Raw genomic sequence first — 15,663 nt, forward strand, 5'->3', positions numbered from 1 at the left:
ATGATGTTGAGTAGTTGTTTATGGTTAGTCACTACAGTAAAGGGCTTGCCTAAAAATTATTATCCGAAAATGCAGGTTTCCCCATAGGACGGCCAGGGCTTCTCTCTCAATCTGGGAGTAGTGTTGTTCTGTGTTGGTGAGCGCCTTGCTAGCATACGCAATTGGCCTCATCTGTCCTTGCGCCTCCTGTTGTGACAGAACTGCTCCCAGCCCAACCCGACTGGCGTCAAAGATAATCTCAGACTCCTTGCTCGAGTCAAAGAATGCCATTGATTGTTTCCCCGTGATCTCCTTTTTGATGGACTTGAAGGCCTCCTGCTCTTTGACGGACCATTCCCATACGTTGTCCTTTCACGTCAGCATCCTGAGTAGCTCGCAGAGGGTTGCCAGTTTGGGTATGAACCAACTACAATACGTCACCATCCCCAGGAAGCTCCTGACTTCTGACACACTTCCTGGTGGTTTTGCTCCTGAAGGTCCTTGATTTTCTGCGGTTCTGGGGAGATTCTCTTCTCATGGCAAACAAATCAAAAGAATTCAATGCTGTCCTTCAGGAACTCACACTTTTCACGATTTAAGGTGAGTCTAAGGCTTTGGATTCTTTACAGAGCTTTCACGAGATGAGCCATGTGTTCGGCTTCCAATGTGGCATAGACCAGAATGTCATCGCTTCGATTGATGACCCCTTTGAGACCTGCCATAGCTCTGCATATGACATTCTGAAATACTTCAGCTGCGGAGGAGACCCCAAAATTCAAGCGCTTGTATTGGTAAAGCCCCTGGTGGGTTGTGAAGGTGTTAATGTAGCGCAAGTCCAGGTGAAGTTCTAGCTGATGGTATCCGGAATGCAGATCTAACTTTGAAAATACCCTGCCCCTTGCAGTTCTCCTACCACATCATCAAGAGTCGGTTTGATATGTCATTCATGCTTGATGGCCAGGGTTGTAAGCCTCATGTCGATGCAGATTCGTACTGAAGTGGGTTGTTTCCATTTGATTGCCACGACGATGGGGGATACCCATGGGTGGGACACTCCACCCTTTCTATGATGTCCAGGTGTATCAGATTCCACCTTTTGTTGGAGATGAGGAGATTCAACAGTGTTTTAGCATGGTCGGGTGCACCGTCTCATCTAAATGCAGCTTAATGGGCTCGCCCTTCAATTTGCCAACACTTTCATAGTCTGCAGCAAACCTCTCGAGAACCTTGTTAATGTCTTCGGCATAGACGCTGAGGGCGAATCTCCTTTCCTTGTTGGGCAACCCTGGTCACGAGCATGCGTCTAAGAGGTATCGGCTGAGTACCACCAAATGTGAATATTTTTGCCCGGGCTTTCATGAGTGCTGGAGGCCCAGGCAGTGTCTCATAATGGCGTGTCGCCAACACACACACCGTAGCCCCGGTGTCTACAAGGACGGGTGTCATTGTTCCATCCACTGCTACTGTGCATATGGGCAGCCTCTTCTTCTTCTTCTTCTTCTTCTTCTTCTTCTTCTTCTTCTTCTTCTTCTTCTTCTTCTTCTTCTTCTTCTTCTTCTTCTTCTTCTTCTTCTTCTTCTTCTTCTTCTTCTTCTTCTTCTTCAGAGAGTCTATACTTGAGATGAAAAATATCTCTTCTTCCTCTTCTTCCTCTTCCACCAGGTCTTGACTCTGTGTTCCTTGCTCGACAACCGCAACCTGCCTTTGTCGACGTGCAGTGTCACTGGGTGTCCTGCTGGGTCCTCTGGGAATAGTTACTGGTGTGGGTGCTTTTGCCACCCGGGCAAAGTGATCCACTGCTCAACAGCATCTATAAACTCTCCCTTTTGCCGGGCATTCCCCCGTGTGCGGAAGGTCAAAGCCACATTTGGGACATGGCAGCAGTGTCTCCAATCTCCTTGCGGCCATCAAGGTATTGACCGACCAGCGTTTTGCAAGCCCCCTATTGCGTATGCATCCTCCACTTTCAGTGAGCGAAGCGCAGCCTCCATTTTAGTTGCGCAGCTTTCCACCAGTTCATATGATCTTCCCATTTCTGAGATCCGGGCCAACAACAACCCAGGCTCACAAAGTACTTGTCGGCGCAGCTTCCCTGAAGCGCACCTTTGTATCAACTGGTTCCTAACCATACCCTCTTCATTCTCCCATTCATATGTACTTGCCAGGTGATAGAACCTGCCATAAAATTGGTCCAGGGATTCCTCCTCCTTCTGTTTCTCACTTAACATAACAAATCTTTCATAGTCTTGATTGGCTGGTAGCAGTACGTGTTCTCTGAGGGTGTATTTGGCAACTTGGTAGGAGTTGTCAATGGGAGTGAGGGACTTGAAAATTCTGTGCACCTCCAACCCAGCAGAGTATAGGAGGGTTGCAATTTTGGCTTCATCATCCGTTTCGCCAGTTGCCCTAAAATACATGTCCAACTTTTTGATCCAGAGCAGCCATTTCGGTCCCAGCTTTGAGGGATTGCCTGAAGTGTCGAATTCTGGCATCAAAGCCAGTGTCTCTTGTTGGCATGGTCTCCTTCTCACTTGCGGGGCCCTTGCCACACCCTGACTGGTGCCCTGTGGGTCCCGCCATCACCCATGGTAGCAAACTGCACAGGCATCCTCTCTGAGAAAGAACGCTGCAATTCGCACCCACCTACGCATTTTTGTGGTTGCAAACTGTACAGTCACCCTCTTTGTGGAAGAAGGCCGCACTTTGCACTTGTTGGCGTATATCTCAGACTCCTGGCGGTGTCGTGTTCACCTTCTGGCATGTCAGCCCACCCAGATGGCATTTCAGTATGGCTGAAAATATACATTGCTTGTTCAGTGGAAAAAGAGAAGAGAGGTAAAGAAATGATCTCCTTTTTTTGTTTTTGAAAGGGCCCTTGTGCCCCTGTTGCAGGTTGTGGGCTCCAAAAATTGCCCTCACAGCACAATAGCCCTCCACATGTGGAGCCTCTGCCGTAGGGACCTAAAATTTCGGTTTTTGCTTCACTGAGTGGGTCAATGCCTCTAACAGGCATCGGATCGGGCTACCAGAGCTATGACAAGCATCGGAGCACCGCCCCCCTGCCCAGCTGCATCCGTGTCACCAATATTACATTTAAATTTGCCCCAGGACTCCCGCGTGAAGGCCTTACCCCCGTACCTGAAATCCTTCCTGTGAAGGGATCCCGGCGTGCGCTAACTATGTCGCAGGACCGCCCCCTTTATTTATATGAATTTGCGATGGCAGCACGTTGCCGTCGTGCCATGTGACTTCATCACACGTCCCATTGCCGACTTCTACTTGGAATTACCACCACAGACGGGCCGCTGGCTTTAGAAATATCACCATAATACTCACTCTCAATTTAGGAATTGCTTTTTGGTAAGGTACCCCTCAACGCTCACATCCAAAACGAGCTCAGGTAGTGTAAGAGACATCCTGTCGAAATTCCAACAGGCCAGATCAATACCAATCTCCGGTGACATCTGTACCAAGTTCTCTGATGTTAGAACTTTGGAAATCCAGAGACGATTTCCATTTTCTATCAAATCCCTTAAGACACACGTTCAAAAATACATTCACAACATCCATAACAGCAGTTTATATCCGATTCAAACCAGTCAGCGTTTACTTAAGTCCTTTCGCAGTACCAGTCCCGTTTTCTTAAGCGAACATGTTTAAAAAATCTAAATAGTTCGAGATAGACTGCATTGCAACTGTGATGTTGTAAAGAAATTATGGGCCTCATTACGAGTCCGGCGGTAACCGAGCCGGAAAAACCAGCAGGTTAACGCCGGACTCGTTTTACCATTCCGCCTCCGTAATTTCCAGAATTTCTGTGGTATTACGACCCCGGTGACCCAGGAATTCCAGAGGCGGAATTGTGTAAGTCCTCGTTACCTTGGAATCCCATAGGACTCCATGGGGATGGGGACAATGGAAACACTGGTTCCATCTATGACGGAGCCGGTGTTTCCATTTCCACCTAGAGGTGGGTGGCGTTAAACCCGCTAGGTCAGACCTGGTGGGTGTGACACCTCCCGCCTGCAGGACTCTTAATCAGCCAGTCCAGAAAGAACGGTGGTGGCAGTTTTACCGCCACCGTTTTTCCGGACCGGCAGGATCGTAATGAGGCCCCATGTTATTAAAGTGTCCTCATCCATTTGACAAAATGGCAAGATAAATGTTTTGCATTACTCTGATTTAAGTGGACTTTGCCATATACATTTGAGGGATCCAGACGCATGATGGAATCCTGCATGTTGTGTCATGTTGGATTCCCTCAACAGTTAAAGCTCCTTCCCCAAAACAATATTCTATCTACTTCCTTCCCTATCAGGCGGCTCCATATTCAACCTAGTGCAAAGAAATATCCTCAGTTTATCTTCTGCCACAAGTGTGGCCAAGCCCCAAACCATAACGTAAAGCACCAAGCAGCCATCAAAATAGAAGCAGCCTGCTATACAAAAACCAGTAACATATGCAAAAAGCCCTTGGCATTGGCCAGCACTGCAACCACTGTCTATCTCCACCACCACCACCACTTTAAATAAAACCTGCAAATTCATCACAAATCTAGTGGGATTCCCCAAGAATGCCAATGAGCCAATCTTTCCACATTACATTCACTAGATGAGATGACGTGTCTCCAAATGTATGCTTATAGACTATAATACAAGGCAGTGTGCAATTGCAATGTAAAGCCTGCAAATCATTTCCTCATGATAGTAGTGACATTACTACTCACCTGTAATAAGAACATGACATCACTATAATTCGTATAATAACCTATTCCAATCGGGTTTTGATTTCACAATTCATGCTGCTTCAGCTTACAGAGAACAGAATTTCAGCTGCCACTAGGACTGTTTATGAAAGCAATGACCAAATTTGCAGATTTCTTTCTTTGAACACAGCTCTCTGAGACAATGTACTGCAATTAACTGTTTAAGGTGGTATGCTTATTTTCTGCTCTGCTGCTGGAGATTAACACAAGACAGCACAAATAAATCTGCAAGATATCACATTTTTAAACCACAACAAATTGATTAAATTGCTTAACATTTCCATTAATCTGGTATGGTCAAATGCATTGACCTTTCACATATAGAATAGTAATAATCAATACATCAAGAAGGAAAAAAACACATTTAGCAGGAATTCATAAAAATACTAATTATCACACTACGCATAATCAAAACGTAGTACAAAAGGCAGGTTAAAACTAGTTAAAATGACAGATAGTAATTATAAAATTCAAAACATATTTTACAATTATATCAGTGCAACACACTTAATCCAAATGTAGTGCTCACAGTATAATATATTTGAGAATAAGACAACACATTTCATAATCTCTTAATATTAATCAGGACAATTTTCCATAAAAAGTTGACGTAGATACAATATTACTTTGGGAAGGAGCTATAATTGTTGAGGGAATCTAACATGACGCAACATACATGATTCCCTCATGTGCCTGGATCCTTCACATTGATATGGAAAAGTCCATAATGTAATGCATGTATGTTGCCATGTTCGCAATAAAGCCCACACTATTGCATTCAAATACTGATGTGTGTATACATAGTGGGGAATGGCATGTGAGGGGGGCACAGAGAAATGACATTTGAGGAGGGAAATGCAGTGTATTCGGTATTGTTTGGTTATGAAACTCCCATTCCCTGCCACTAGCTAGGCTAATCCCTTTCAGTTATCCCACCCATTCCTGCCTTTCCCCACCCAAAAGTGCCCTGCACAGGAACTCTTTGAGCTCTGAGCTCTTCCATGCTGGTGGACATTGTGGATGATGTTCAGAGATGTGCACAGCAAGACGCTTCGGAAGTAATGAGATTACACGTTTTGGGATATTTCTAATTCCATTGCACATGGACTCAGACCATGGCTGTTCCTGCTGCTGCCTGTCTGGGCACCATGGGCGGGCACTACGTTTTCTCATGGATTGTGCCTTTCTTTGAATGGAGCAGGTAAGAGTGCAGGTAGGAGACCCAGAGAGTGCGTGGCTTCCCCAGTGCACGGCATACCATATCCTGTCTGCTCATCTGCCCTCTCTTGGTGCTGCTCCATCTCCTCCATGAGGCCCTGGATGTGACCCCTCAGAGATTCAGTGGAAGAGCATCATGGCGGGCCGGAAGGTGCACAGGCCTCTTCTCTGCACCCCACTTTTTTCCATGCACCGCTTCTCCCCTGGCAGGCCTAGGGGATCCTGAGTAGCCGGGCCTCCGGAGTGGTAGTAGTGGACTCGATAATCAGGGCACCCCCCACAACACCTTCACGGGTCGCAGTCTGGCCCTTCATCGTCAACAGAGGCTTTGGTGAGAGGTGCCTTAGCTGAAAAGGCTTTGTGCCCTGTTTTCCTTTTCGAGCTGAAGTCAGGCAAAGCAGCTGTGATGGACCGTTATGTAATATAAATGCAAATCAATAGTTTATATTTCAAGGGCAAATCATAATTTATCATATTTATGTGTCTGCCTGTATTTGTGTGTGCCTCTCAATATGTTTGTACTTGTTAATGTCCCTGTGGGGTTATGTGCACCTGTGTATTCTCCACACGTGTTTGTGACTCTGTGTAGGCGTGTACCTCGTATTGGGAACACGAGGGTCAGTCTCAATGCATGCCACTGTGGGGGCTCTCGCTTAGGTTTGTTTCAGGTGCATGTGTACACGTGTGTTAGTGTTTTCATGTGTGTGTGTGTGATTTGCTATGCTAGTATACACCTGTACTGCATCAAATAATAATTATAATTAGCATTTATTTAGCGCTATGAACCCTCAGGTATCTGAGCGCGGCTTCTTATTGCACACAGTATGTGGTGCTCTTTTATTGACCTCGAAAGTATTGGCTCTCCACGGATGTCAAAGTAGGCACTCTACTGCTGTGCTATCTGACCGGCTTTAAGTGGGTTAAGAAATCTAGGGGGCGGGCTCATTTGGGGGCGTGGCTTGTGGGGGTAGGGGCGTGGCCTAAAAAGTACGCAAATCGTAAGGTATGCACACAAATATATATAAATGTTATATATTTGTATGCGTACCTTACTATGGTTTGTGTACTATGCAAGCCATCTTTTCTAAACATAGAAATATGGAACATTGCAAAGGATGTAACATATTTCTATGTTTAGAAAGGATGGCTTGCAAAGTACACAAACCATAGTAAGGTACGCACACAGTATATAACATGTATATATATTTGTGTGCATACCTTACGGTTTTCCTAGTTTTCAGGCCATCTTTTTAAACATTTCGGGTTTATAAAAGATGGCTTTGAAAGTACACAATCCAAGCCATCATTTATAAAGCTTTGACTACGGACAAAATTGTCCATCGGCAAAGCTTTATAATAGATGGTTTTAATTGTGTACTATTCAAGCCATCTTTTATAAATCTCAAAAATGTCGAGGAATCCCCAGGTTTGACGAGGGTTAAAGACGCCTCAGCGACCTGGGGAAACAAAGGGACAGTAACTGCATCTGGTGATCCCCGCGCGAGGGGTCACCAGAGGCAGTTACTATGACCGACGGAAGTGGCAGCCAGGCACAGCATCGCCGTGGTTGGCTGCCACTTCTGTCAGGTCGCCTGACTTCATGGCAGGCGCATCTCCCGCCAAGAAGGGTGTGTGCTGCATGTCAGCCATGTCAGGTGGACTATAGTTTTGCAACAATATTTGTCTTTTTTGTTTAACTTGGATGACAGCGCGTGTATTTGTGTTAATGTCTCTGCCCCTGTCTGTGCCTATAACATGTGTGTATATATGCCTCTGTCCAAGTGAGTGATATATGCATTTAATGCATGCATTTCTGTATTTATGTTCTTGCTTGCGATTTCCGCATGTGTGTGTATTTAGTGTCGATGTGTCCGGGTGTGTCAGTGTGCATGTTCTTCCCTATTAGTGTATTTCCCAATTGCGTGTGCATGTTTCGGCGTATCAGTACAGTTGTTAATGATTGTGTTGATTTGTGCACACTTCTATGTGTATGTTTAGCCTTGTCAGGAATGTGTCTAAATGCTCTTCCCTGTGTTTGTGTGTGGCTGTGCCTGTGGTGGTTTCTGTGAGGGTGGATATATTCACGTGTCTTTGTTTGTAGTTGTACATTTATGTGCAGGTGTGTGCCCTTTTCTCCCGTGCGTGTGTGTTTATGTGCGTTGCTGACTGTGCATGTGTATTTGTAAGTGTGCCATGCGTGTTTCTAATTTCTGCTATTTTTCATGTGTCTGGGTGTTAATCTCCTGTACCTCTGCCTCGCCGTGATCGTGTGTGTGAGATTGCATGTCTGCTCATGTATGTGTGTGTACGTCTCTGTCAGTTTGCAATCGTTGATAAACGAAACAAGTAATCTTATAATTCATCTTTACATGTTTTCATTTTACCAAAGGTAAACCCCTCAACCTCTTCAGGACTCCATAACGCTATGCAACTGTTTATAAAAGATGTATGTTGTGCAGCGCTTGCTTGGTTAGCCTTGATGTATCACATGCTGTTAGCAACAGCTTTTCTTAGTCATCTCAAAGTTGTTGCCTTTCTGCACTCTGAGATATGAATGCACCATGACTGCTCTTATTGCATCTGGGTCTTGCTAATGTGTCCAGTTCTCTCCTTGTTCCTTTCCTCTTTGTGAACGACATAAATTATTTCCTTCTCTCTTCTTACCTGCAGACTTTCCCCAACCCTTTCTGCGCCCTGCACTCCTTTATCCTCCCTGGCCCGTTCATCTATATATAGTAAACTTAGAGAAAGTACTCTTGGCACAGGGTAGAACCTTTATAGCATTATTGTGGGAGACTAAGAAAGAGGACTTCATTGGTGCCGAAGTCCTGCACTTTTCTTTATTTTTAGTTTGGGCCATTCCCACCCATTTCTGCCTCCGCCCACCAATATCCTGCTTGGCAGAGCCTAACTTCCTCCCCAAAGGTGGACACAACCTCAAGCTCTGCCACCCTCATTGTAGGTATGCTACAGATCTCTCTGAAGAGTCCATGTCCCCCACCTTGCTTTTTCCTTTTCATTTCTGGGAACTCTTTCAGCTTGCTTTAAACAAGCCTTACCATAAGGCGTTATATTCAAAGTGCCTGCTAATGTTTGTTCAAAGGAGTCTTCTGAAAGTTAATGACTTAATTGGAGTTGTAAACACGCTACTGGTGTAGTGAAAAATGTCTTTACCAGGCCTGCCTTCAGCCACTTGATTCATAAGCATTCTGTACGTTAGTTTGTGAAGTCGTATTTGAAACAAGCATTGTTGTCCTGTGCATTTGTTTTAAGCTTTTGCCAGGTACTGCTATGTGATCTCCAGGTACTTGCACACAAAAGCTCAAACTGTTGGCATTGCCAATGCTTGATTTCGTTCTGGACATAGCAAGGATTTCATTGGTGTGAAATAAATTCAAGCGAAATCTTAAAAATTGATTTTGGCAAGAATCATTGGGAAATCTATATAAATATTTAGGCAGTATTTCAAGTGCTTTAATCGATTTTGATAAATGAACAAAAAAGAGAGCAATTATGCATTTTGTCAAATGTGCTGGTCCAATAAATATCCCAAACTGACTTTTTTACTGACCCTGGATTACTTTATAGATCATCTAATGTACGATAACAGTTTCTCAGAAGTGGATCCGCCAAAGTTTTAAATTTCATTAATGATGTTACTTTAGCCCCTTCCATTGCAACTCTTAGATCTGCATTCAGTGAAGAATCTGCAGGAGAGACATTACCATACAATGACAACATCCTTTACTTAAACCAGGCTTTTCACAAAACTAATCCCATCTCAAAGTGCAAGGCAGCCATCGGGAGGCCTGGGTGGAAGTTACAAACCTTCTTCCTAACTTTTCCCGCGTGGCAGAACCAATTTGAGTCGTAAACCGGTTCCTCGATTTCCAAACCATACACCACTGTGTACTGCAAACCATCTTTGCTTTATAAAAATAGATTAGTGGCTTAATTGAAAACCTGCAGAATTTAGGCACAATTCTCTACATTTGCCATTGCAGTCTTAACACAATCGATTTCTGGTTTGATTGGGCAGTAATCTCAAAACCAAAGTAGGACACCTCTTTGAAAGGAATTGTTTCCATTGATTAGAGAAACCACCTAAAACCATGTCAATTTCTCATATTTTTGGTAAAACAGATGGTGTATGATGGTTTTGCATTAATAACAAGGTCATTGGCAGAAGCATAAAAACCAAGGCATTCAAAGGGAATTGGAGGCCTATCGGAGTAACATCTACCAAAACAACATTGTCAGCATGGCCCTGCAAGGAAACCTTTGACCCACCGATCTTAGGTGTGACAAAGGCTGCTTCCTCTGTAAAATCCCTGATATCAGCTAGATACAGATTAAAAAGGCACAGGTGCCAAGATATAGCCCTGACAAATCCATCTATGAGTGATATTGGGCTCATCAGGTCAACCCCTCTGTCCAGAATTATCTGCACCCTTGCATCATAGTGGAGATATTTGATGATCGCCAACAGAGGTAGACCCTAACTTTCCAGCTTGCGCCATAAACGACCCCTATTTGTGGTGTCAAATGCCTGTGTAAAATCTATAAGAGGAACATAAATATGCGGATTACCTTTTCTCCATGAATTTGCTTGCACCCAATGTATCACAAGGCCATTTAAACTCATACACATGCGCATTCTGACAGTGGTTTGATATTTCTGCAGCAATCCTAATTTCAATGCCCAAGCCTCCAGCTCATTCAATAACATTGCTGGAAAAATCTTACTATCCGCATCCAGAAGGACGACTGGCCTATAGATAGCTGGATTACTCTGACCACTCTTCCTATAGATGGTGACAGTAATCGAAATATTCCAAGTGTCAGGGGTTTGTCTATTTTGTATAGTGTCCCCAAAGAGCAGTGCCAAAATATTAGACCAAAGATCCTTATCAGACCATACGATTTGATTTGTAAGGCCAATGGGCCCAGTAGCACTAGACTTTGATGACTTATTTATATAGAACCCATTTGCACATATGTTTGGAACTTTTAAGGTATGCATTGCGACGTTTAGTGTGAGCTAGATTGGTGGGGTATGAAAGAGCTATGGGAAAACGTTTGAGATGAGATGGTAGGCAGGGGTGAGCATGGTAGAGATGCATGTGCTAGTATGAATGGCGGTAGAAAGAGGTGATCTAGTGTGGCTGCATTGGTGTGGATGGGTGGGGGAGGATGTGTTGGTGAGTATGGTAGAATAGATGTTTACGGGTGAGTAGGTAAGGCGAGGAGTGGGTGACTGGTGTGGAATTCAGATAGAATGAGTTTGGTATGGTGGGTGGAGGGTATGAAAAAAGAAGCGGTGTAGGGTGGGTGAGTAGAGAGAAGTAAGGTATAGTGGGAGCTTATGCGTGATGGGGGTACAGTGTGGTGGACTCGAGAGTGGAACAAAAGCATGGAGGGGAGCAGAAATGGGTCATTATGCATGAGGGAAGAGTGTGAGTAGGAGTAGAGCCTAGCTGACAGGGTACAGTTGGCACTGCTGAGTGTAGAGTGGAGCAGTACTTCAAGTGGGGGGTGGGAGTAGAGCGGTGTGGTGGAGTGATGGCATTGTTTTGATGTGTGGGGAGTATTGTCATGGAATGGTAGCATGACATTTTGAAGTGGTGGTGTGGTGGTTGATGGTTTATAGGTGGTGTGGTGTTGTAGAGTGGGGAAGTGGTGTAGTGGAGTTGAGGTACAGAGTTGTGGTGCTGAGTGGTCCTGTTGCACATTGGAGTTGGTGTAGAGTGGTGGTATGTGGTAGTGTGGTGTGTTTAGGAGTGGTGTTGTGGAATAGTGGTTTGGAGTTGGAGTCATGCAGAGGTGTAGGCGTGTAGTGGCGTTGTGGATTGTTGATGAAAAATGGAAGGGTGAAGTTGTGTTGTGATGGTTAGGGGTGTGCATGTGTAGATGTGTGAGATATAGGGGTGTGGTATTGGTGTGCTGTTGGTGTGGTGAGGAGTGTAGTGGTGGTGTGGCTTAGTTGTGTGGCATGGTGGAAAGGAATTGTTGTCTAGAGTGGTGGTGTGGGGTGGTGATGTGAACTGGTGATGTGTAGTGGTCGTGTAGTGGTTGGCGTGTGATGGTTTTGGTGTGGAGGTGTTTGGGTGTGGTGGTGTAGCGGTTTGGCCGTGGTGTGGAGTGGTACTTTGGATGTTTGTGGTGGTCTGGAGTGGTGTAGTGTGGAGTTATGCAGTGGTAATGTGGAGTGGTATGGTGGTGATATGGAGTGGTGGAGTTTTGGGGTGCTTAGGTGAAGGGGAGGAGGAGCATGGAAGTGTGGCAGTACCGATGTGGTGGTGTGAGGTTGTGTTGATGGTGGTGTGGAGCGCTGATGTGGAGTTGTATGAAGGTGGAGAGTTGTGGAATTGTAGTTTCATGGGGTTGTGGTGCTATCATGGTGCAATGATGTAGCATTTTGATGGTCTGGAGTGTCAAATAGGTGTGGAACAGTGTGAAGGTGTACTCTGCTGTGTGGGTGTAGACCTGTTGGGGTGTTCTGGTGGATTTGTGGAGTGTTGGCATGAAGTGGTGGGTTGGAGTGTAGAAATGGAGTGTTGGGGTCTTTAGGTGGGGTGTTGGTGAGATAGCTGATGTGGTGAGAAATTAAAAGGAAATAGCAATGCAGTACATGGGCCCTCCAAAGAGCTCTGTAGCATACCTACAATGAGGGTGGCAAAGCTTGAGGTGCTGTGAACCTATGGGGAGGAGGTTAGACTCTGGCAAGCAGTATATGATAACAATCATGACAGTGTAGTGGAGAGAGGATGAGTGGGAGGAAGTGTGCCATGGAGAGAAGGTTTGTGGCAGAGAAATGTAGAGTGGTAGACACAGGGAGGTGGTGTGTTGGAGGGAGAGAAAGGAACTATGCTAGTGAGAGAATGAGGTAATCTAGTAGAGAGGGTGGGCATGGGTGTGCTAGTGAGAAAGACCGAGGGATTGTGGTAGAAAGGGTGTGAGAGGGGTAAAGCAAATGAGGGAGTGTGGCAGAAACACTGCTAAAAAAAGAGAGTCAGGTAAATAGAGGCGGCATGGAGACAGAAAGGGGGAGTGTGGATCAAGAGAATGAGCAGGAGGTTGTGGTTAAGGGATAGGGGTGATGTAGACAGGGAAGGTGACAGAGAGTGAGTGTGCAGGGAGTAAGTATGGTAGAAAAAAGGAGGTGTAGAAGAGAGCGGGTGGGGTATGGCAGATAAACAGGAGAGGCAAAGTGGGTGTACTAGAGTGAGTGGGCAGTGTGGTAAAAGGGGAATAGTGGTAGTAGAGTGAAAGAGGGAGGCAGTAGAAAAAGAGTGACATATAGAAAGAGGGCAAATGTGGTAGAGAGTGAGTGGATTAGAGAGAGAGATTTAGTTTTGCAGTGTGGAAAAGAGAGAGGGAGAATGTGGAGGAAGGGAATTGTGATAAAGAGAGAGGGGTGTGGTAGAATGACAGATATGGGGGAGTGCTAGAGAGAGGGGGCTTGGAAGAGAGATGGAATGTGGAAGATAAAGAGACAGGGAGTTTGATGGGGAGAGTTTGGAAATGTGGTACAGGTAGAGAGAAGTTGGTATAGAAGGAGTATGGCAGAAGGAGAAGTCGTTTTTTGTAGGGGTGAGTGGAAGTGTTTTAGATAGAAAGGGTGAGTACGGTAGAGGGAGAGTGTAGTGTAGTAGAGAGAGAGAGATGGCGTGTGGTTGATACAGGGCATGCGGTAGAGAGAGAGAGGTAAGATGGTAAAAAAGGTAGAATGTGATAGAAGCTGAGAGGGAGTGGGATGGAGAGAGGGTGAAGTATAGAAGGGGGGATTCAACAATATGGAATCAAATGAATACAAACTGCAGTAAGCCACATGAAACCACACCCACACACACCCTCACACAGAATAGAAATTCACAAAGACCTGTTCCAGTAAGCGGACACAGTGGAAGTATCACCTCGTTGAGGTCTTCCTGGGTAGGACTGTTTCCCAGATGGAATGAATTGAATGCAAACAGGTATTAATTATATTGAAGACATCCCCAAGTAATTTGATGTTGAACCCACATGAGATCAAGTAAATAGTGTGGATGTATGACTGGGTCACTACTAGGGATACAATATCCAAGTACAAACTGTTCATTTACATACATATGGAAGAAAAAGATTTGCATATTTTACCTCAATATTTAATAAAGTTACCTAACAAAAATTGGGCCTACATGTTTATGAGATTACTGTTTATTCTGTTCCCCACTTTGAAAATGAGTGGTATTAGATTGAAAATAGAAAACAATCTTAACTTCTGTTGACTAGGTTTGAACTGGGTGATGAGGACATCATAGATGACATCACAGGTGCCATCACTAATTTGATCATATATGGCATTACTGATGACATCACTGATGTTGTCACTAATGACATCCCTGATATCAGTGGTTTGATTAATTACATTTTGAAATATGCCAACTTTGTTTTGTTACATAACATATCTGTACATATTTCATACTCATAAAGTTCATTGTATTCAACTTTTGTTTCTTTAAATGTGGTGTACAGTACACAATTATGTAGTATAAGTAAGTGATTGCTTTTTGGTAAATTAAACAATATTCAAATTCTTACATTCTATACTGTCACATTGCGCACGGGCACATACTTTCTTTTATACGGGATTTTTAAAAATGAATCTATTCATTTTGAAAAGGTTATGTTCATGCAATATTTTTGCAGTAGGGGAATTGCAAATTTCAGTGTAAACCTTACCTTAACTATTTTCATATCACTTACTATAAAACATGGTTCTACTTCTATGTATTCGTTTTTTGTACTACCATATATACTTATTATATTATGTTTGGAACACCTGACAAGATTTACCTGAATCAGGTACTTTCCTGCAATGACGTATTGTAATTGCTTATTAATGCTAAAATTCCAACCATTTGTATAACCGTACATATCTTTGTTTTCAATTTTATAAGTTGATAAGTCCTACAAATGAATTCTCCACACACAATCATGCAAGACTTCTGTGTCAGTGTATTGTTCCATGTCATGTTATTTTCGTTAAGTATATTAAATTAAAATATGTCTCTAAAGGTCAACCAAATTATTATTGATCTCATCAGTGAAGTCATGTATGGTGTCATTAGAGATGCCATCAATGATGTCATGTATGATGTAATAAGTGATGACATCAGTGATGTCATCTGTGATGTCATCATTTTGGTCATACGCTGCACAACAAGGGCGTATAGTTAAGGTGGACTTGCTTGAAATTTAATTGCTGAATTTCAGGGGTTTTGTTGCAATAAATCTGATCATCTTAACTCTCTCTTAACCAAGGTTCTTTTCACTGAATTTTGAAGGTTTTGTTGCTATGTATTTTTCACATTAAATTTGATCACTTTAATTCTCTCCTAACTAAAGGTTTTTCACTGAATTTCAAGGGGTTTGTTATACTATAGTTTCTTTGGGGCCTACTAGCAATGGCTACTCTACGTGATGCACCAATTGGTTTCTTCGGGCCCACTATCCATGGCCTTTAGATTTGGCCACTGTACATGTTGCACCAATAGGTTTCTTTGGGGCCCAATAGCCATGGGCTTTGGCCATGAACAGTAGCCATGGCCTTCAGCTGTCGAACTGTACATGTTGCGACAGTAGGTATCTTGGGAGCCCACTAGCCATGGCCTTTGGCCATGGCCACTGTATATGTTGCACCGATAGGTTTCATTGGT

The sequence above is a fragment of the Ambystoma mexicanum genome, chromosome 4p (genome assembly GCF_040938575.1).
Source record: "Ambystoma mexicanum isolate Mex_15411 chromosome 4p, UKY_AmexF1_1, whole genome shotgun sequence".
Taxonomy (NCBI): Eukaryota; Metazoa; Chordata; class Amphibia; order Caudata; family Ambystomatidae; genus Ambystoma; species Ambystoma mexicanum.